Raw genomic sequence first — 21,394 nt, 5'->3', positions numbered from 1 at the left:
GTTGGTTATCGCTTTCCTGCCAAGAAGCAATTGTTTTCTGATTTCATGGCCACAGTCACCATCCTCAGTGATTTTAGAGCTCAAGAAGAGGAAATCTGTCACTACTTCCACCTTTTCCCCTTCTATTTGCCATGAATTAATGGGGCCAGGTGCCATGATCTTAGTTTTTTTTAATATTTAATTTTAAGCTGGCTCCTCCTTCACCCTCATCAAGAGGCTCTTTAGTTCCTTTTCACTTTTTGCCATTAGAGTGGTATCATCTGCATATCCCTTATGGGAGAAGTGAAGAAGAACTAAAGAGCCTCTTGATGAAAGTGAAAGAGGAGAGTGAAAAAGTTGGCTTAAAGCTCAACATTCAGAAAACTAAGATCATGGCATCCGGTCCCATCACTTCATGGCAAATAGATGGGGAAACAGTGGCTGACTTTATTTTTTGGGCTCCAAAATCATTGCAGATGGTGATTGCAGCCATGAAATCAAAAGACGCTTACTCCTTAGAAGGAATGTTATGACCAACTAGACAGCATATGAAAAAGCAGAGACATTACTTTGCCAACAAAGGTCCGTCTAGTCGAGGCTATGGTTTTTCCAGTGGTCATGTATGGATGTGAGAGTTGGATGGTGAAGAAAGCTGAGCGCCGAAGAATTGATGCTTTTGAACTGTGGTGTGGAGAAGACTCTTGAGAGTCCCTTGGACTGCAAGGAGATCCAACCAGTCCATCCTAAAGGAGATCAGTCCTGGGTGTTCATTGGAAGGACTGATGTTGAAGCTGAAACTCCAATACTTTGGCCACCTCATGTGAAGAACTGACTCACTGGAAAAGACCCTGATGCTGGGAAAGATTGAGGGCAGGAGGAGAAGGGGACGACATAGGATGAGATGGTTGGATGGCATCACCAACTCAATGGACATGGGTTTGGGTGGACTCTGGGAGTTGGTGATTGACAGGGAGGCCTGGCATGCTTCGGTTCATGGGGTAGCAAAGAATTGGACACGAATGAACGACTGAATTGAACTGAACTGATCTGCATATCTGAAGTTGTTGATGTTTCTCCCGCCTATCTTATTTCCACATTGTGATTCATCCATCTGGCATTTCTCATGATGTGCTTAGTGTATAGTTTAAATAAACAGAGTGACAGCAGACAGCCTTGTCGTAATCCTTTCTCAATCCTGAACCAATCAGTTGTTCCATACAGGGCTCTAACTGTTGCTTCTTCACCCACATGCAGGTTTCTCAGGAGACAAGTAAGATGGTCTGGTATTCCTTTCTCTTAAAGAATTTTCCATAGTTTGTTATGATCCACACAGTCAAAGACTTGAGCATAGTCAATGAAACAGGTAGATATATTTCTGGGTTTCCCTTGCTTTCTCTATGATCCAGTTAACATTGGCAATTTGATCTCTGGTTCCTCTGCCTTTTCTAAAACCAGTGTGGACATCTGGAAGTTCTTGGTTTGCATAATGCTGAAGCCTAGCATGCAAGATTTTAAGCATGACCTTACTAGCATAGGAGATGAGTGCAACTGTCCAATGGTTAGAACATTCTTTAGTACCAACCTTCTTGGGAATTGGGATGAGGATTGACCTTTCCCAGTCCTGTGGCCACTGCTGGGTCTTCCAGATTTGTTGACATATCGAGTGCAACACTTTGATAGCATCATCCTTTATGGTTTTGAATAGCTCTATTGGAATTCCATCATATCCACTAGCTTTATTGACAGCAGTGCTTCCTAGGGTCCACTTGACTTCACACTCCAGAATGTCTGGTTCTGGGTAACTGACCATACCATCATAGTTATCCAGTTCATTAAGATCTTTTTTGTACAGTTCTTCTGTGTATTCTTTCCATCTCTTCTTGATTTCTTCTGTGTCTACTAGGTCTCTACCATTTCTGTCCTTTATTGTGCCCATCTTTGTGTGAAATGTTCCCTTGATATTTCCAGTTTTCTTGAAGAGATCTCTAGTCTTAGCTACTGCTGCTGCTGCTGCTGCTAAGTCGTTTCAGTCGTGTCCGACTCTGTGCAACCCCATAGACGGCAGCCCACCAGGCTCCCCCGTCCCTGGGATTCTCCAGGCAAGAACACTGGAGTGGGTTGCCATTTCCTTCTCCAATGCATGAAAGTGAAAAGTGAAAGTGAAGTCGCTCAGTCGTGTCCGACTCTTAGCGACTCCATGGACTGCAGCCTACCAGTCTCCTCCATCCATGAGATTTTCCAAGCAAGAGTACTGGAGTGGGGTGTCTTAGCTACTAGGGAAATGCAAATCAAAACAATGAGATACCACTCCACATGTACTAAGAAAGCCATAGTAAGAAGCATAGATATTAAGTACTGGCAAGGATGTGGGGAAGAGGGGGATGTAGAATGCTAATGCTGCTTTGGGAAATAGTTTGGCATTTGTTCAAATAAACAAAGTTACCATATCTTCCAGAAATTCCATTCCTAATGGAAATGAAAACATATCTCCACAAAACGTGTGCATAAATATTCATAGCAGCATTATTTGTATTCAAATGTCCTTGATGAATAAACAAAATTAGTATATCCATACAATGGAATATTAATTGGTATTAAAAAATGAATAAAGTATTAATACATGCTACAATTTGAGTGAACCTTGAAAACATTTTGCTAAATGAAAGGAACCAGTACTGGGGACTGTGTATTGTATGATCAGATTTATATGAAATATCTAGAATAGGCAAATTTACGGAGACTAAGTAGTTGAGAAGTTTCCAAAGATTGGAGGGGAAATAGAGAGTGACTACTGATAGGTATCAGGTTTCTTTGGAGAGGATGAAAGCAGTCTAAAACTAGGTTGTAGAGGTTACGCAACCTCATGAATATACTATAAAACACTTTGGTAAACTTTAAGAGGGGAAATTTCATAATATTTAAATTATGTCTCAGTAAAGCTGTTACTTAAAAAAAAAAAGAAATCCAAATAGGATTAAACAAACAGAAAATCCATGTCAGGGCACATAGTTCAACTTCTAAAAATATAAAGGAAAAAACTGAAAACTTAGGGAACAAGAAATGACACCTTACCTAAAAGATAATGTGAATGACAGTGAATTTCACACCACAAACTATGGAGGCTGAAAGGAAATAATACTGTTTTTCAAGTGTTGAAAGAACTATCAACCCAGAATCCTATATTCAGCAACAATACCTTTTTAAGGAATGAAGGAAAAATCACAATATTATCAGATGATGGAAAATTAAGAGATCTTGTCACTAATAGACTTTTTTCTAAAAGAATGGTTAAGGGAAGACTCTAAACAGGATGGAAAGTATAAAAGTAGGAATATAGGATTACTGGTAAGAAAGAAGAACAGGTTAAACAAAAATATAGGTAAATATAATAGATTTCCTTTCTTCTTGAGTTTTCTAAATTTTATTTGGTGGCTGAAGCAAACATTATAACATTGTCTGATATGATTCTGAATGTAGTTTGAGGAAATATTTAAGACAATTGTATCATTAATGGAAAGATAAAGAAACATAAAGGGAAATACAGTTTCTATACTTCATATGTTTCTGAGTATACTGGTGTTGTCATTTTACCAGTTCAAGTGAAGTATAGAAACCTTATATATAGAAACATATATATACATTTCTAATTATACTCATATATATGTGCATATATGGGGCTTCCCTGATGGCTCAAATGGTAAAGAATCTGCCTGCAGTGCAGAAGACCTGTATTTGATTCCTGGATAGGGAAGATCCCCTGGAGAAGAAAATGGCAACTCACTTCAGTATTCTTGCCTGGGAAATCCAATGGACAGAGGAGCCTAGTGGGCTGCAGTCCCTGGGGTTGCAAAGAGTTAGACAGGATTGAGTGGCTAATACACTTTCTTTCATATATGTATGTAATTTAAATAAATAAATGTGTATACAATGTAATACCTAAAGCAACCAGTAAATAAGCTATATAAAGAGATACACTAAGAAACATTACAAGCAAATCTATATGGAATTCAAAAAATGTGTGAGTAACCCACAGGAAAGCAGGAAAAGTAAATAATAATAATAATATAGAAGAACAGACAGAAAACAAGAAGTAAAATGACAGCCCTAACATATCAATTACATTAAACATAAATGTATTTTTATTGGCAGGAGTGGATTAAAATCATGACCCAAGTATGTTTACAAGAAACTCACTTCAAATATGATATAAGCAGGTTTAAAATAAAAAGAAATAATAAAGAGCAGAAATCACTGAAACTGAACATAGAAAAACAATAAGGAAAATCAATGAAACAAAATGCATCTTGGGGGGAAAAATCAATACAATTGACAAACCTCTAGTAAGACTGAAAAAGAAAGAAGACGCAAATTACTGAAACTCAGGAATGAAACGGGATATCACTACAGACACTGCAGAAATCAAAAGGATGATAAAGGAATATTATGAACAACTTTGCACACATACATTTGAGAATATAGATTAAATATACCAATTCCTTGAAAAATTCTAATTACCATAACTTACCAACATAAAATAGATTATTTGAAATAACCTTATAACTATTAAGGAAATTGAATTCATAATTTTAAAACTCCTCCAAAAGGAATCTCCAGGTGCAGATGGTTTCACTGGAGAGTTCTACCAAGCATTTAAAGAATTTATACCAATTATACACAGCCTGTCCTAGAAAAAGAGATGAAAACACTTCTCAACTCATGTTATATAGTTACTGTTACCCTGATACCAAAACCAGACAACCATCTCATCCTCTGTCATCCCCTTCTCCTCCTGCCCTCAATCTTTCTCAGCAACAGGGTCTTTTCAAATGAGTCAGCTCTTCGCATCAGGTGGCCAAAGTATTGGAGTTTCAGCTTCTGAATGTTGAGCTTTAAGCCAACTTTTTCACTCTCCTCTTTTACTTTCATCAAGAGGCTCTTTAGTTCCTCTTCACTTTCTGCCATAAGGGTGGTGTCATCTGCATATCTGAGGTTATTGATATTTCTCCCGGCAATCTTGATTCCAGCTTGTGGTTCCTCCAGCCCAGTGTTTCTCATGGTGTACTCTGCATATAAGTTAAATAAGCAGGGTGACAATATACAGCCTTGACGTACTCCTTTTCCTATTTGGAAACAGTCTGTTGTTCCATGTCCAGTTCTAACTGTTGCCTTCTGAGCTGCATACATGTTTCTCAAGAGGCAGGTCAGGTGGTCTGGTATTCCCATCTCTTTCAGAATTTTCCACAGTTTATTGTGATCCACGCAATCAAAGGCTTTGGCATAGTCATCAGAGACATGCAAATTAAATCACATACATCCCTACATACTTATCTGAATGGCTGAAACTGAAAAAAACGTGACAATACCAAAATCTGATGAGAATTCAGAAAAGCTAAATCACTCATACATTGCCATCGGGAATATAAAATGGTACAGTCCCTGTGGAAAACAGTTTGGCACTTTCTTAAAAAACTAAACATGTGACTACTGTATGAGCATTTGTCTGTATGAACACTCTTGAACATTTATCCCAGAGAAATAAAAACTTACTTCACACAAAACCTGTCCATGTACATTTATAGCAGCTTTATTTGTAATAGCCCCAAACTGGAAACACCTCAGATGTTCTTCAATGAATGAATGGTTAATGAAACTGTGGTATATTCATAATACTACTCAGTATGTGGAATACTACTCAGCAGTAAAGAGAAATAAATTATTGATATACACAGCAACTTGGATGAATCTCCAGAGAATGATGACTGAAAAAATCCAATCCATGGTTTCTCCTAGCAAAGTTCCTTCTGTCTGCTTGATTTTCCTCTTGCTTTCTCTAACCTGTATTTTCAACCTCTGCCTCTCCATTGGATCGAAAACCTTTCCAAAATTTAACTGGATATGACTTTAATGTTTACAAAAGTTGTGAGATTCTAAGTAAAGGAAGAATTCAAGATTCCATCAAGTTTGAAAGTCTTTTTGTGGTTGAAGGGAGAATTCATCTGTGTATCTTAAAGGGCCAAAGAAACACACCATCCAGTCAAGTCATCAACCAGAATAAAAGTTGCAGACTTCAGTGAATAGACTAGGACTGCTTACTAAGTGGAGTTTGGATGCCCAATGAACAATTCTTTTGCCAAGTTATGAAGAACCTATTACAAACTATAAATAGGGACCAGAAGGTTCCATCAGGGTTTCTGAGACAACTCGAGTCAGTGTCCTGGCTTGAAATTTCTAGTCATTATGCAATCTGAAACAAGCTAAGAATGAAATATGTTAGGATTACTCAGCCACAAGTGACAGAAAACTTCTAATAAGATAGTAATTTATCTTTCATGTAAATAAAGGCGGTTCACAGCTGGTCTAGAAGATTCATAATTATCAGATGTAGGCTTCTCCATCTTGCTACTTTTCTATCCTTTATATGAAGCCCCTTTCTCATGGTCTAGTATGGAATACCAGATTTCAGCTTGGCCATTCACAACCACACCCCAGCCATTGGGAAGGAGAAAAAAAAAAAAGGAGAGATGTAAGAACCTCCCTTTTAAAAAGTTTCACACACCACTTTCATTTGTCAGTAGCTAGAACTTTGTCTCTTGTTATATGACACATACCTAGCTTAGCATTTGGGCTTAACTCCATTCCCAAAGAAAAGTCTAACTTTTCCTCTCACTCCAGGCCAAAGCCTGACTCCCAGAAGTTGGGTTCTATCATTCTCAAAACCACCCCAATGGCTTCCGATAACTCCTAGAATTAAATCCTTATCATAGCTGTAAAGCCCTACATGATCTGGCCCTTGCTGACTTTCTGACCTCCTCTTCTTTAGATTTCCCTGATGGCTCAGATGGTAAAGAATTTGCCTGCAATGCAGGAGACCCAGGCTCGATCCCTGAATTAGGAAGATCCCCCGGAGAAGGGCATGGCAACCCACTCCAGTATTCTTGCCTGGAGAATTCCATGGACAGAAGAGCCTGGCGGCCTACAGTCCATGGGGTTGCAAAAAGTCAGATATGACTGAGTGACTAACACTTTCTACCTGTTGACTGGGTTCCAGCTATACAGTTCCTCAACCATAGTGAGCTCATCTCCACCTTAGAATCCCTACGCTTGCTGTTTCCTCTGCTGGATTGCTGTCCCCTTGGACATAGCACAATGATCCCTCTTCTTCAATCTCAAAGATCCTGCTAGATACTATTCCTTGACCACCTTATTAAACCTCTATTTTCTTACCACGCTTAATTTTATTCATTGTGTGTATCAGTATCTAAAATCATATTCTCTGTTCATCTGAGGATCTCTTTCACTAAAATGTGGACTCCATTAGAGTGGGAACTTTGTCTTTCTTACAGCAATCATGTTCTCAGTATAAAGAAGAATGCCAGATCTAAAGTAGGTACTCAATAAGTAGAGAGTAGATAAATAAATGGATGAATGCATGACTAACTTGGTGAAACATTAAGAGAACCTAACTCCTTGGCTTTGTTTCCATACTCACTGAGCAGCCTTCTGATTATAACTTAACTTCCCAGAAAAATTTGATTATTGGAGAAACAACATTCTAATCATATTTGGACATTGGCCGATATTCTGGTTCTAATGCATATTTCTCCTCACATTTTGTTAATGAGAGTTTGCTCCTAAAAGGGAGATGAACCATTGTGTTTGAGTCTTTACAGGTGACCCTTTATCTTGTTTTGCACCTTCTGTTGGAATAGCACTGAGGACCCCACCCTTGGACCATGGTAACCTTATCAAAACCCTGTCTAGTAAAGGGTGCTGTGTGAGGCCCATTGAGGGACAGCTCTGCTCCCTTTGTAATATTTCTAGGTTTACTTTTTATCAACTTATACAACTTTTGAGGAACCATCTATCAAGAGACACATATTACCAATTTACCATTTACTTCCTCTCCTATACCCTCACATTAAAACTTGGATTTACTTTTAAAATTTTTTTGAGGAATAGTGATCACAGAAGTTAAAGGTGAAGCTTTAGTTCCAGGCATATCTAGATTCAGATGGCTTTGTCATCTTGGAGATGTCAGTTGACCTTTGGGATCCTTGGTTTCCTTATCTGTGTGATGAAAATATTAGTTGTGCCTATCTACTAGGGTTGTTGAGAGGACTAAGCTTGTAAAGATTTTGTCACAGCACCAAGCTGTGCTTACAAAGTACTGCTGTTACTGCTAAGTCACCTCAGTTGTGTCCAACTCTGTGCAACCCCACAGACGGCAGCCCAGCAGGCTCTGCCGTCCCTGGGATTCTCCAGGCAAGAACGCTGGAGTGGGTTGCCATTTCCTTCTCCAATGCATGAAAGTGAAAAGTGAAAGTGAAGTCGCTCAGTCATGTCCGACTCTTAGCGACCCCATGGACTGCAGCCTACCAGGCTCCTCCATCTATGGGATTTTCCAGGCAAGAGTATTGGAATGGGGTGCTATTGTAAGCACTCAATAAATGCCAGCTATTTGGAATGAGTAATAATTTTTCCAGGGGAGTTGAAAATACTTCTAATTATATTAGCATTGAGCCTCCCAGGTAGCTCAAACAGTAAAGAATCTGCCTGCAATACGGGGGATCTGGGTTCAATCCCTGGGTGTAATTCTTGGGTCAGGAAGATCCCCTGGAGAAAGGCATGGCATCCCACTCCAGCATTCTTGCCTGGAGAATCCCATGGATAGAGGAGCCTGGTGGGCCACAGCCCATGGAGTTGCAAAGAGTTGGACATGACACATACTAGCACATACTAACACACACATACTAACATTATTAACAGTGTAATAGAGGAATGTGAATTTTTTTCTTTAAAAATATTTATTTTTTGATAAACGTTTTGAGTGTTTGTTGAGGAGTTGGGCAGATTGTCTAACCCCAACAAGGCAGAAATAATGGCAAATAGTGGCAAAACTTAACTAGAATGCTACCCAAAGTGATCTTACATCCAGCTCTTTTATGGAAGGCATGGATTGAAGAGACAGGTTAGTCCTCTCACCTCTTGGAGAATGTTAATCAGAGTTAAAAACAAACAAACCAACCCAAAGTTTTCTTCTATTGCCTGCATCCCACCGCCACACAGCAGGTTCTTTTTCTTCTGTTCATTTTTGTCTTTGCCTTTTATTTTGGAGCTTTCCTTAAGGGTCTGGTGAGACTGGCTCTTCATTTAGACATTTTCATTAATAAGAAGAAGGCACTGAAAAGCAGATTGTAAGCTCTGTTGGAGCTTCTACTTTAAAGCTTCTACTTTAAAAAATTAACTGTTAGATGTTACACTGGACATGGAGGAATTTGTGGACAGGGGGCCTTCCCTGATGGCTCAGAAGGCAGAGGATCTGCCTGCACTGCAGGAGACACTGGAGACACTAGTTCGATCCCTGAGTCGGGAAGATTCCCTGGAGAAGGAAATGGCAACCCACTCGAGTATCCTTTCCTGGAGAATCCCACGGACAGAGGAGCCTGGCGGGCTACGGCCTGGGGAGTCACAAAGAGTCGGACACGACTGAACAGGGAAGCATGGACCTCTCCTCAGTGATGAGGCACGGGGACAACTTTTGTGACAGCAGCTTCTCTGCTGTCTTGCTTGGGAAAGATAAGCATGGCTCCTGGTGTTCGAGGGCCTGGAACAGGTTACAGGGGTGGAAGTAGGAGGTCTCACTGTTTATTGCGCCTAAATCTGATCAGTCCTTTATTTTCATTTTGGCGTCTCATCCTGGTGCTCTGCTGCGCCTGAATTGCTCCAGTCTGGGGCCTGTCTGGTTCTATTGCCACAGAGAATAAACCTGCCATTTTCTTACCATGAGACAAGGGGGAGTTGTCACGTTGCTTCACGGGGTAGGATAGGGTTCCAGTGACTGTTTCCAACCAGTCCTCCTGTTTCAGTGCATCTCTGCCTCTTTCAATCCCTTCAATTCCTCAGCCCTTCCTGAGCTCCATGGAGAGACTCAGCTTGCTTCAGTTTGGTGTCAGGCATTGTGATTTCACGTTTCTCTTCTCTGTTAAGCCAGTTTCCACTTCTTCATCTGCTTTCTGTCTCCACAAATTTGTTAACGAAGTTTAACATTTCTTGTCTGCTGTAGCATCTTTCCAGCTGTCCTTGTGCCTGTAAATTATATCTTTGAAAAATTTTCCTTTGCTGTCATTTTCAGGAGATTTCAGAAAAGAGAAAAATATGTCTAAAAGTTAAACTAGAATTTTTTATTCTACTTTTAAAAAGTAACTGTTAGATGTTACACTGGACATGGTTTCATTTTTAATTTTGAGTGAGAGAGAGACTATTTTAATGTATGTAATTTTGAGTCAGTAGGTTAGCAACTGGGAATTAAATATTTTAAAAATTAAATGTAGGTTTAATTCCAGTGACATTTTAGAAGTCAGTGTTATGATTTTGCTAAAGGCCATGGGGTAGTACATGAGACTGATGCCAATAAACTGCCATATAGTTTTCCATGTTTTGTATGTTATGAAAATTCTTCATAAGATTAATTTACAAATGGATCAGCAGCTTTCATAGAACACAGACATTCTGTTCAGAAAGATTTATATTTTTAAACACAGATTGCTGTAGCAAAATTTATAGATTAAATATATATGCATATCTTTGAAAATGAATCATCCCTTGAGACAGAAAACGGGAAAGTCGTTCTAACTTTTAATTTCGGCACCAGAAATTTTGGGGTCATAACATCCAAGGATCCAAAGAATTCCACCAAACCATGGGGACTTTCTGCTACAAAGTTATTCATAAATTTTAAAGCAATAAAATGTATCCTTATGCAGGCTTCTCTGGGGCTCTGAAATTACATGTATGCTGGACTGGCTCCTTTCCCCCACCTTCTTCTGCATTTTTAGTTCAGTTTTCAACTGCATCTCTCAGCTTTTACTTTTGTTTTGTCCTTTCCTTAGTGTTCACTATTGTTCTTCCTTTAAGAGTCACTAGATTGGCAGTTTGTCAAAAGACCAATTTGTGATTTGGTGTGTTATGCTTTTCCTAGCACTTCTGTTGGGGCAGATTTAAAGAATTCTAAAAATGAGGGCTGTCTCTTCTCTGGCTGGCTTAAAGTAGAAGCGGTAATTTGGATTTGCTTTGCTTATGCTGGTAATGACAGTACAGTCAGAGAAATGAATTGTAAGGCACGAAAGCTCTGCCTGCATTTCACAAGGCTTGTGTTGCCTATGGGGGTAAACATATCTCATGGTCCCTAAGGACTGAACAGAAGGAAAGCTTTCTAATCTTGGAATTGGATTTTTCTGTGAGGATATGTATTCACATAAATCAGAAAGAAAAACCATTAGGTAATTTTATCATGAAGTACATTTAAACTGATTAGACATCTAGAAAATCAAAACAAGGAATATTTCAATAATAGCTGTGGATATGCTATTAATTTGTGTCCCTTACCACCTTTCCCATTTCTCATTAATGCTTTTTTTTTTTTCATGCCAGTTAGCAATGTGTGTGCATGAGTGCTAAGTTGCTTCAGTCATGTCTGACTCTTTGTGACCCCATGACTGAAGCCTGCCAGGCCCCTCTCTCCATGAGATTCTCTAGGGCAAGAATACTGGAGTGGGTTTCCATGCTGTCCTCTAGGAGATCTTCTCGACCCAGGAATCAAACCCATATCTCTTACATTTCCTCCATTGACAGGTGGGTTCTTCTAGCGTCACCTGGGAAGACCCTAGTTAGCAATATTTTTGCTCAAATAATTTGTGTTCCTTCCTCAGAAGGATTTTCCAATACTATGTGAAGGGAATATTTACATTTTCACAAATGGAATTTGGGTTGCTGAGAAAAGAGGATGTCATCACATTGCTATTTTGATAATTTACCGTGATTCTAGTATCTTGTTTGGTTCAAAGGATTATTTCTTTAAAGTATCACACATTTTCCCCCATCTACTCTCCTCAAGATCTGAGTAGATGGAAGTACCTAATATACAAGTACAATGTATATATTATATACTGTAATATATATATTACTATTGTTTATACACATATATATTATTGAATTGTGTCTATAGAATTTTCTTTTACAGGAAACTATAATACTCTGTGTAACAGAACCTGAAGGAGGAAGGCTCTATAACTAAAGAAATAAGGTGAAAATATCTCTAAGTCATACAGGTCAATTTTAGCTGGAGAATGTACTTTTAGTAGTTGAGCTAATGGAAATCTTTCAATTTAAAAGAAAGGAGGATTGTGAGCAGATGACTCAAGGCAGTATCACAGAAGTCATGGAGACGGACAGGGCTATGAAAGAAGTGATCATCCCTGGCAGGGAGATTAGCTGAAGATGAGAGAGTTCAATTTATTTGTAGAGAAGTTGTGTCACTTTAGATCTAGGGGTTGGGGAGGAAGGCAAGCAAACCAGATTGTGATTGGTTTGGCAAAAAGAATTTATTGAAAGTATACTGGAGTATTTCTCAAAAAAAAAAAAAAAATCTAAACTATCCATTCTAGTGATTGGAATATAGCTTGTCTATGGAACAGAAATGTCAGACACTCTACTTGCCTCTTGTTTTATGGACATCTCTTTTGTGAGGAACATGACTGCCTGATGTAACCAAGGTTTACATTTTATTGTTTCAAGCATTTGGGGCCAACTCTACATCTTTTTTTTTTTTTTTCTGTTTAAAACCTAATTTCCTGGGGATGAGACTTATTGGGCTTGACTGAGTGAGAAGGCCAACTTGGACCACGAATGATTAACTGTGGCTATAATGAATGGTCATTTTGCAATATGGCTTCCCTGCGCTGGCTGTGTGACAGTGGGAGGGGAAAAGAGAGAAGGAAGTGCAGTTTGTAGAATAAGCAGATGGACTAAGGAAACTGTTTCTGAATTCTTCACTGGAAAAGTGCATCTCTAAATCATTTGATTCAAGAGATTTAACTAGAAGAGATGATCTGATGCTCGGCCACAAAAATCCCACCAAGTTACCAACATATTCTGGTAAAATAGCAGTACTTAAAGTTTTACCAAGGTTTATTTTAACTACTTAGATATAAAAAGAATAGTTAATTCATATTGATTTTATAATTTTCTCCAGTAAATTTTTCACTTGGAATTTCAGCTGGAAGGCATTGATAAATCTAATGCAGTCTTCTCATTTTATAAGGAATATAAAAAAATAAATTACTTGACCAAGGTCACATGGTAAATAAGTGAAAACATCTAGGCTGAAATCCAAGTGTTACTTCTTACCTAGTGCTGATATTTTGATCTTATTTGCTTAGAAATAGTTTGTATTTTGCTAAAAAATTTTAGAAATGATGGGTTCTTAACTGAGCAATCTCTGAATAAAAGTATATACAAGTCCCTGGTCTCACTGTGTTCTGTGGCAGCAAGACTTAACAGTAGTTCAGAACTTTAGCTCGGAAATTGAGAAATATCAATTCCACACAGTGCTTTCTCCTGAACTAAAGACAACTTCTTTCCAGAGGTGATTTGCAAATAGATCCACAGGGAAAACCAGGATTTAGGGAGCAGATTTGGAGTCCATCAGCTCTAAGATAGTTCTGTAATGCTAGATCAGGGTATAACACAATTTAATATGGCAATGATGATCTGATCAGTAAGGATCTCAAAGCAGAAATACTAGTAAGGGTCCCATGCATAAGGACAGATGTAAACATGTAAACAAATAAACAGGACAATTCCTGATAAGGATAACTGTCATGAAGAGAATAAAACAGGGGATGTGATAAAGAGTGATGGGAGGCTACTGAAGATTAGGGAATCAGGGAAATTCTGAATTAATGAATGATTCAATGAAAGGAAAGCTATCAAGTAGAAACATATATCAATAACTTTAATAATAAAATAAAAATAAAAAAATAAAACTATAGTAATATCAATAAGAGCCCCAAGTTATATTTGATAAAATTCAATATCCAGTATTTTTTTTAAATTTATTTTCAATTGGAGGAAAATTGCTTTACAATGTTGTATTGGTTTCTGCCATACAACAACATGAATCAGCCATAAGTATACGTATGTCCCCCTGTTCTTGAACCTCCCTCCCACCTGCTACCGCATCCTACCCCTGTATGTTGTCACAGAACTCCTTGTATTACACAGCAATTTCCCATTAGCTGTTTTACATATGGTAATGTATATGTTTCAATGCTACTCTCTCAATTTCTCCCACTCTCTCCTTCCCTCACTGTGTCTACAAGTCTGTTCTCTATGTCTGAGTCTCTATTCAGTTCAGTCACTCAGTCGTGTCTGACTCTTTGCGACCCCACGGACTGCAGCACACCAGGCCTCCCCGTCCATCACCAACTCCCAGAGTTTACTCAAACTCATGTCTATTGAGTCGGTGATGCCATTCAACCATCTCATCCTCTGTCATCCCCTTCTCCTCCCGGCTTCAATCTTTCCCAGCATCAGGGTCTTTTCAAATGAATCAGTTCTTCGAATCAGGTGGCCAAAGTACTGAAGTTTCAGCTTCAGCATCAGTCCTTCCAATGAATATTCAGGACTGATTTCCTTTAGGATGGATTGGTTGGATCTCCTTGCCGTCCAAGGGACTCTCAAGGGTCTTTTCCAAACCACAGTTTGAAAGCATCAATTCTTCGGTGCTCAGCTTTCTGTATAGTCCAACATTCACATTCATACATGACTACTGGAAAAACAATAGCTTTGACTAGACAGACCTTTCTTGGCAAAGGAATATCTCTGCTTTTTAGTATGCTGTCTAGGTTGGTCATAACTTTACTTCCAAGGAGTAAGCGTCTTTTAATTGCATGGCTGCAGTCACCATCTGCAGTGATTTTAGGGCCCAAGAAAAGAAAGTCTCTCACTGTTTCCATTGTTTCCCACCTATTTGCCAGGAAGTGATGGGAATGAATACCATGATCTTAGTTTTGTGAGTTTTAAGCCAACTGTTTCACTCTACTCTTTCCTTTTCATCAAGGGGTTCTTGAGTTCTTCTTTGCTTTCTGCCATAAGGGTGGTGTCATCTGCATATCTGAGGTTATTGACATTTTCCCCCGCAAACTTGATTCCAGCTTTTGCTTCATCCAGTCCAGCATTTCTCGTTATGTACTCTGCATATAAGTTAAATAAGCAGGGTGACAATATACAGCCTTGACGTACTCCTTTACCTATTTGGAACCAGTCTGTTGCTCCATATCCAGTTTTAACTGTTGCTTCTTGACCTGCATACAAATTTCTCAGGAGGCAGGTAAGGTGGTTTGTTATTCCCATCTCTTTCAGAATTTTCCAGTTTGTTGTGACCCATACAATCAAAGGCTTTGGTGGAGTCAATAAAGCAGAAGTGGATATTTTCTGGAACTCTCTTGCTTTTTCTATGATCCAGTGGATGTAGGCAATTTGATCTCTGATTCCTCTGCCTTTTCTAAATCCAGCTTGAACATCTGGAAGAACCTCTGTTAGTGCCCTGCAAATGGGTTCATCAGTACCATCTTTCCAGATTCCATATAAATGCATTAATATATGATATTTTTCTCTTTCTGACTTATTTCACTCTGTATAACAGGTTGTAGTTTCATCTACCTCACTAAAACTGACTCAAACACATTCTTTTTTATGGCTGAGTAATATTGTACATATATGCCACAACTTCTTTCTTTATTCATCTGTTGATGAACATCTACGTTGTTTCCATGTCCTAGCTATTGTAAATAGTGCTGCAATGAACATTAGGGTACATGTGTCTTTTTAAATTATGGTTTTCTCAGGGAATATGTCCAGCAGTGGGATTGCTGGGTCATGTGGTCGTTTTGTTTTTCCTAATTTTTTAAGGCATCTCCGTACTGTTATCCTTAATGACTGTATCAATTTTCATTCCCACCAACAGTGCAAGAGGGTTCCTTTTCCTCCACACCCTCTCCACCTCTCCAGCATTTATTGTTTGTAGATTTGTTGATGATGGTCATTCTGACTGGTGTGATACCCCATTGCAATGTTGATGTGTATTTCCCTAATAATGAGCAATGTTGAACATCTTTACACGTATTTGCTGGCCATCTGTACTCAACATAGGTCCGTCTAGACAAGGCTATGGTTTCTCCCGTGGTCATGTATGGATGTGAGAGTTAGACGGTGAAGAAAGCTGAGTGCCGAGGAATTGATGCTTTTAAACTGTGGTGTTGGAGAAGACTCTTGAGAGTCCCTTGGACTGCAAGGAGATCCAACCAGTCCATCCTAAAGGAGATCAGTCCTGGGTGTTCATTGAAAGGACTGATGTTGAAGTCGAAACTCCAATACTTTGGCTACCTGATGTGAAGAGCTGACTCATTGGAAAAGACCCTGATGCTGGGAAAGATTGAGGGCAGGAGGAGAAGGGGACGACAGAGGATGAGATGGCTGGATGGCATCATCGACTTGATGGACATGGGTCTGGGGAGACTCCGGGAGTTGGTGATGGACAGGGGGGCTTGGAGTGCTGCAGTCCATGGGGTCACAAAGAGTCGGACATGACTGAGCAACTGAACTGAACTGAACTGATTCAACATCCAGTCTTAAAAGTGATATCAAATTTGCTCTTTCTTGATATAAAAAAAGGGAAAGCTAAGAACTTAAAAGTTGATTTTGTAAATGGTAAATACTAGGAACATTTTCCTTAAAAAAGTGAAGAAAATAAAGGTGCTTTTTTCACTATTATTTTCCAATATAATGCTAGAAATTGTTTTTATCACAGTAGGATCTCCAGAGGGAATGAAAACTAATTATTGGGGGAGGGAAGGAAACAAAAATGCTATTTCAAGAAATAGGAGACTCTAATTAAGCCATTTCCACCCTCCACAAAACTATTTAAGATGTTAAAAGCATTCAGTGAAATGGCAAAACACAAGATAAGTGTGTAAATATGTATATCTTTCCTAAATATTATTAAAAACAATGAGGAAAGGTAACTAAAAAGAGATCTTATTCACAATATCAGTGAATTATAAAATATGTGGAAGTTAATGTGGAATGTTAAAGGCACATAAAATAAGCTATAAAAAACCTTAATGAAAGAATTCAGAAAACCAAATGAAGGCAGACACACAGCATGACTGTGGATAGCTGAAATGATATTTCCTGAGTAAATGTACTGGTTTAACACACGCCATTAAAAACCAAAGGGTACTTTGTGTTGTTATTTAGTCACTAGGTCTTATCTGACTCTTTTGCCGCCCCATGGACCATAGCCATGGACTGAAAACCCCATGGGATTTCCCAGGCAAGAATACTGCAGTGGGTTGCCATTTCCTTCTCCAGGGGATCTTCCTGACCCAGGGATAGAACTCATGTGTCCTGCTTGGCAGGCAAATTGTTTATCACTGAGCCACCAGGGAAGCCAAGTGTACTTTATAGAAGTCAATAAAGTGATTCCAAAACTGTTTTGGAAAAACATATCAGCAGAATTATCAAATATCACACTGTGGAGGGAAAAAGAACAATGAAGAGGAACTATCTTTGCTAGTTACTAGAATCTTTAAGGAAATGAGTGGAAATGACATGGCATTAGTTCAAAAATGGAGGAAAGGATAATGGAAAGGAATAGGAGCCCTTGTTTGCATATAATGTAATTTTAATATATGAACTCAGTCTACCCAAATGATGGAGAGAGGAGTCATGATTTAAGAACTAGTAAGAAAACTACTGCCCACTCCAGTATTCTTGTCTGGAGAATTCCATGGACAGAGGAGCCTGGCAGGCTACAGTCCATGGGGTTGCAAAGAGTTGGACACGACTGGGCAGCTAACACTTTCACCTTCAAGAAAACTACATATTAATGTGAAGAGATGTCAACTTGGATCTTCACCTCGCACTACATTTTTATCCCTTCTGCAAAAAAAGCTGCCCATTATGACTTTACTGTTTTTGAAAACTGGCATTAAATCATTTAAAAGTTGCCAGCTGTCTTCTTCTTATAGGGGTGGAGTCATCAATTCATCTTTGGAAAAGACTTCCTTTGTTTTGGGAAAGTCACTAGAATGGCTCTTTTTAATTACACAAATGTAGAACAAGTACTCACTTGTTACTTTTGGAGGAAATGGAAGTCTCCCATAAGCTGACAACTTCAGGTTTATTGGCGGGCATATATCCTTTCTGAATCAGAGAGGAAAAATATATCTGTGTCTTATCTGTTTGGGCTGCTGTCGCAAAATGCCAGACTGAGTAGCTTGTAAACAATAGAAACTTATTTCTCACAGTTCTAGAGGCTGGAAGTCTGAGACTGTGGGCCAACATGATCTGGTAAGGGCCTTCCTCTGTGTGGCGGACGTTTCACTGTATTTTCATTTGGTAGAAAGGGCTGAGGCTATTGCTAGAACTTCTGTAAGGTCCTAATTCCGTTCACGAGGGCTCCTCATTCATAATTTAAGCACTTTTCTAAGCCCCCCACCTCCTCATATCATCACAGTGGGTGTTAGGATCTCCACACACAAATTTTGGGGGGATTCAAATATTCAAACTATAGCACCCTGGAATCTGGATTTAGGCTGAACTGTCCTTGCAAAGTGGGGCTTCCCAGGTGGTTCAGTGGCAAAGAATCTGCCTGCCAGTGAAGGAGACTCAGGAGACATGGGTTTGATCCCTGAGTGGGGAAGAGCCCCTGCATAAGGAGATGGCAATCCACTCCAGTATTCTTGCCTGGAGAATTCCATGGACAGAGGAGCCTGGTGGGCTACAGTCCATGGGGCTGCAAACAGTCGGACATGACTGAAGTGACAGCATACACACATGCAAAGTCACTGAGGTATACCAAGAGGGTTGTAAAGACCTGATCTCTTTATGCTGGAGATTAAAAGTGTAAAGGGGAAATCAGTAGAACTGGACTTGGCACACTAATATTTGGATTGGACCATTTTTTACTGCCTTTCACATAGTGTTATTTAAGACAAAATAACTCAGACCTGAGTAAAGCACTGCTGACCTTTATCATAGCCTTGTTTGAGCCATGGAGCCAAATTATACTCTCTGGGTGGGTGTTCCTACTTTCAGTGTTTTAACTCAATCTTCATAACAGCCATATGAGACAGGACATGGATTTAAAGAGGAAAGTCTCCATCTCTCTTTCTTCTATATGTGCGCACACACACACACGATGTGTATGTACACATATACAAGCACATGTATATTCACAATCCCATTCGTACTTCCACCACAGGGGTTCATAGGGCCAGTATTCCAGAGTGTGGAGATGCCTGGAGATTTTCTCTTAGTGGGAATGAGTTGGCCATTGTTGTACCAAGTGTTCTAACAGCAACTCCTTCTAGCAGTAGTACTCTACATTATTGTTATTTCATTCTTGAATCTTCAGTGTATTTTGTTAATTTTTTAATTATTTTCTTAGTGCCTTGGAGAATTAAGGAAGATATCTGTGTCCATGCTAGGAGAGAAACTGGTTGGACAGAGTGGTGTTCTGGAGAAACTGGTTATAGACAGTATCAGTGACCTGCTAGGCTACAACAGTGAAGCTACATTATCAGAAGAACTGATGTGTAATAGGGGGATGTGTAATAGGTCTGTGGGAGGGAAATCCCAAGAAAGAATGGGTTTCTTACAGCTTATGGAATGTAGCTTCATAGTTTCTTAATTTGGCTATTAAAGAAAATATGACATTATTATGTTTTGTGTGGTCTGTGGACTACTGAAGCCAATTCAGTTGTTCCTTTACTTATTCGTCCGTTCCATAAATATTTATTGGTTGCCTACTACGTTCTGGACTGGGTATATAGATCCAATGATGGCTAACAGAGTCTCTGTTCTTTAGGAGAACACTCCTTGAAGTGAAGTATTAATAAATCAAATTGTAAGAAAATAAGAAGGAAAATAAGAGCATCAAAAGAGAAATGAAAAAAGATGGATATATATTACTATATAAACATTTTAAGTATCTATAAAACGAAAATTAATGAAGGAAGCCAAAAAAGAAAACAGACTTAGGGAATTACTTGTATTAAATATATGTGAGCTAATGGAATTTTAAATACATCAGTTTTCAGTGGAAGCTAAAGTCTAACACCAAATCCCTAAAAAACAAAAGGATACTAACAGCGTTCAAATAAGAGGAAACTTTTAAAAATACCTTCACTAGCAATTAAATAAATTTGCATTAAAACAACAATAAGCTAATATCTCACAGTTAATGAATTTAAAAGTATGGATAAGAAAAATCATAAAACTTTAAAAGAGGCTATGGAAAAATAAGCAACCAGACATTGTCCTTGTTGCTATAAATTAATTCTTAAATCTTAAATTCTCAATTTAATTCTTAAAAAGAGGCTTAGCATTAAACACTGAGAGCATAAAAATATAAATGCTCTTTTACAACTGAAGATTCAGCCTAAGGCAAAATTTCACCTTTAATAGTGATTGCCACCTAGAATGCTTACTCCCTGCTAGGCACTTTTCTAAGTGCTTGACATATTTAATCTTCGTTGCAGTCATATGAAGTCAGTACTTTTATTATCTCCATTTTACAGATGAGGAAACTGAGGGACATCATGATTAAGTAAATTGCTTAAGATCACATGACAGAGCTGATATTTGAAGCTCCTGCTGCTAAGTTGCTTCAGTCGTGTCCGACTCTGTGTGACCCCATAGACGGCAGCCCACCAGGCTTCCCCGTCCCTGGGATTCTCCAGGCAAGAGCACTGGAGTGGGTTGCCATTTCCTTCTCCAATGCATGAAAGAGAAAAGTGAAAGTGAAGTCGCTCAGTCGTGTCCGACTCTTAGTGACCCCATGGTCTGCAGCTTACCAGGCTCCATCCATGGGATTTTCCAGGCAAGAGTACGGGAGTGGGGTGCCATTGCCTTCTCCGTGAAGCTCCTGGGACTGGGCTCATAATCACTACATCATGAAAGAAAAGAAGTTTTGTATCCAATGATACTTTCAGCATTATCATTTATACTGTAAAAAAAATTGGGAGAAAACATGTTCGACCAGGGGAATGGTTAAATATAGTACATTCATTCAATAGATAATTATTCAACCAGAGGTATTCAGGACTTTTCTTGGTACAGGACATCGATTTCACAAAAGTATTACTTGTCCTTTTGCAAGTCTTCTCTGTGTCTCTATTTCTTTGAGCCATTCATAAATTTCAGGAGGTTCTACCCCAATTGGACACTATTATTTTCTGTTGCAGCAGCCCATGGATGCATATATCATGTCACTGCATGGACCTGAGTGTGGTGAGAGTGAAATTATCTAGGAGTATAAATTACCATCTCCCCTGAATACTTTAGCCACATTAAATGAACTCGTACATTTCTTTGACTTCATGTTCCCATCCCTGTTACCTCACCCAAATAAAGCTTTTTTTTTTAACCATAAATATATTGATGTAGTAACAACACATTTCTTGCCTTAAAGGGCTGTGAAGATCTAAGTAGGCTTTTGTGTTGCAAATGTTAGTAAGAGTTTCAAAATATTTAATTGTATTTACACAGAAGCAAAAGAAAGAAGAAAAGA

The sequence above is a fragment of the Giraffa tippelskirchi genome, chromosome 8 (assembly GCF_054371585.1).
Source record: "Giraffa tippelskirchi isolate mGirTip1 chromosome 8, T2T-mGirTip1v1.2.pri, whole genome shotgun sequence".
Taxonomy (NCBI): domain Eukaryota; kingdom Metazoa; phylum Chordata; class Mammalia; order Artiodactyla; family Giraffidae; genus Giraffa; species Giraffa tippelskirchi.
This window is presented reverse-complemented; position numbering follows the sequence as displayed.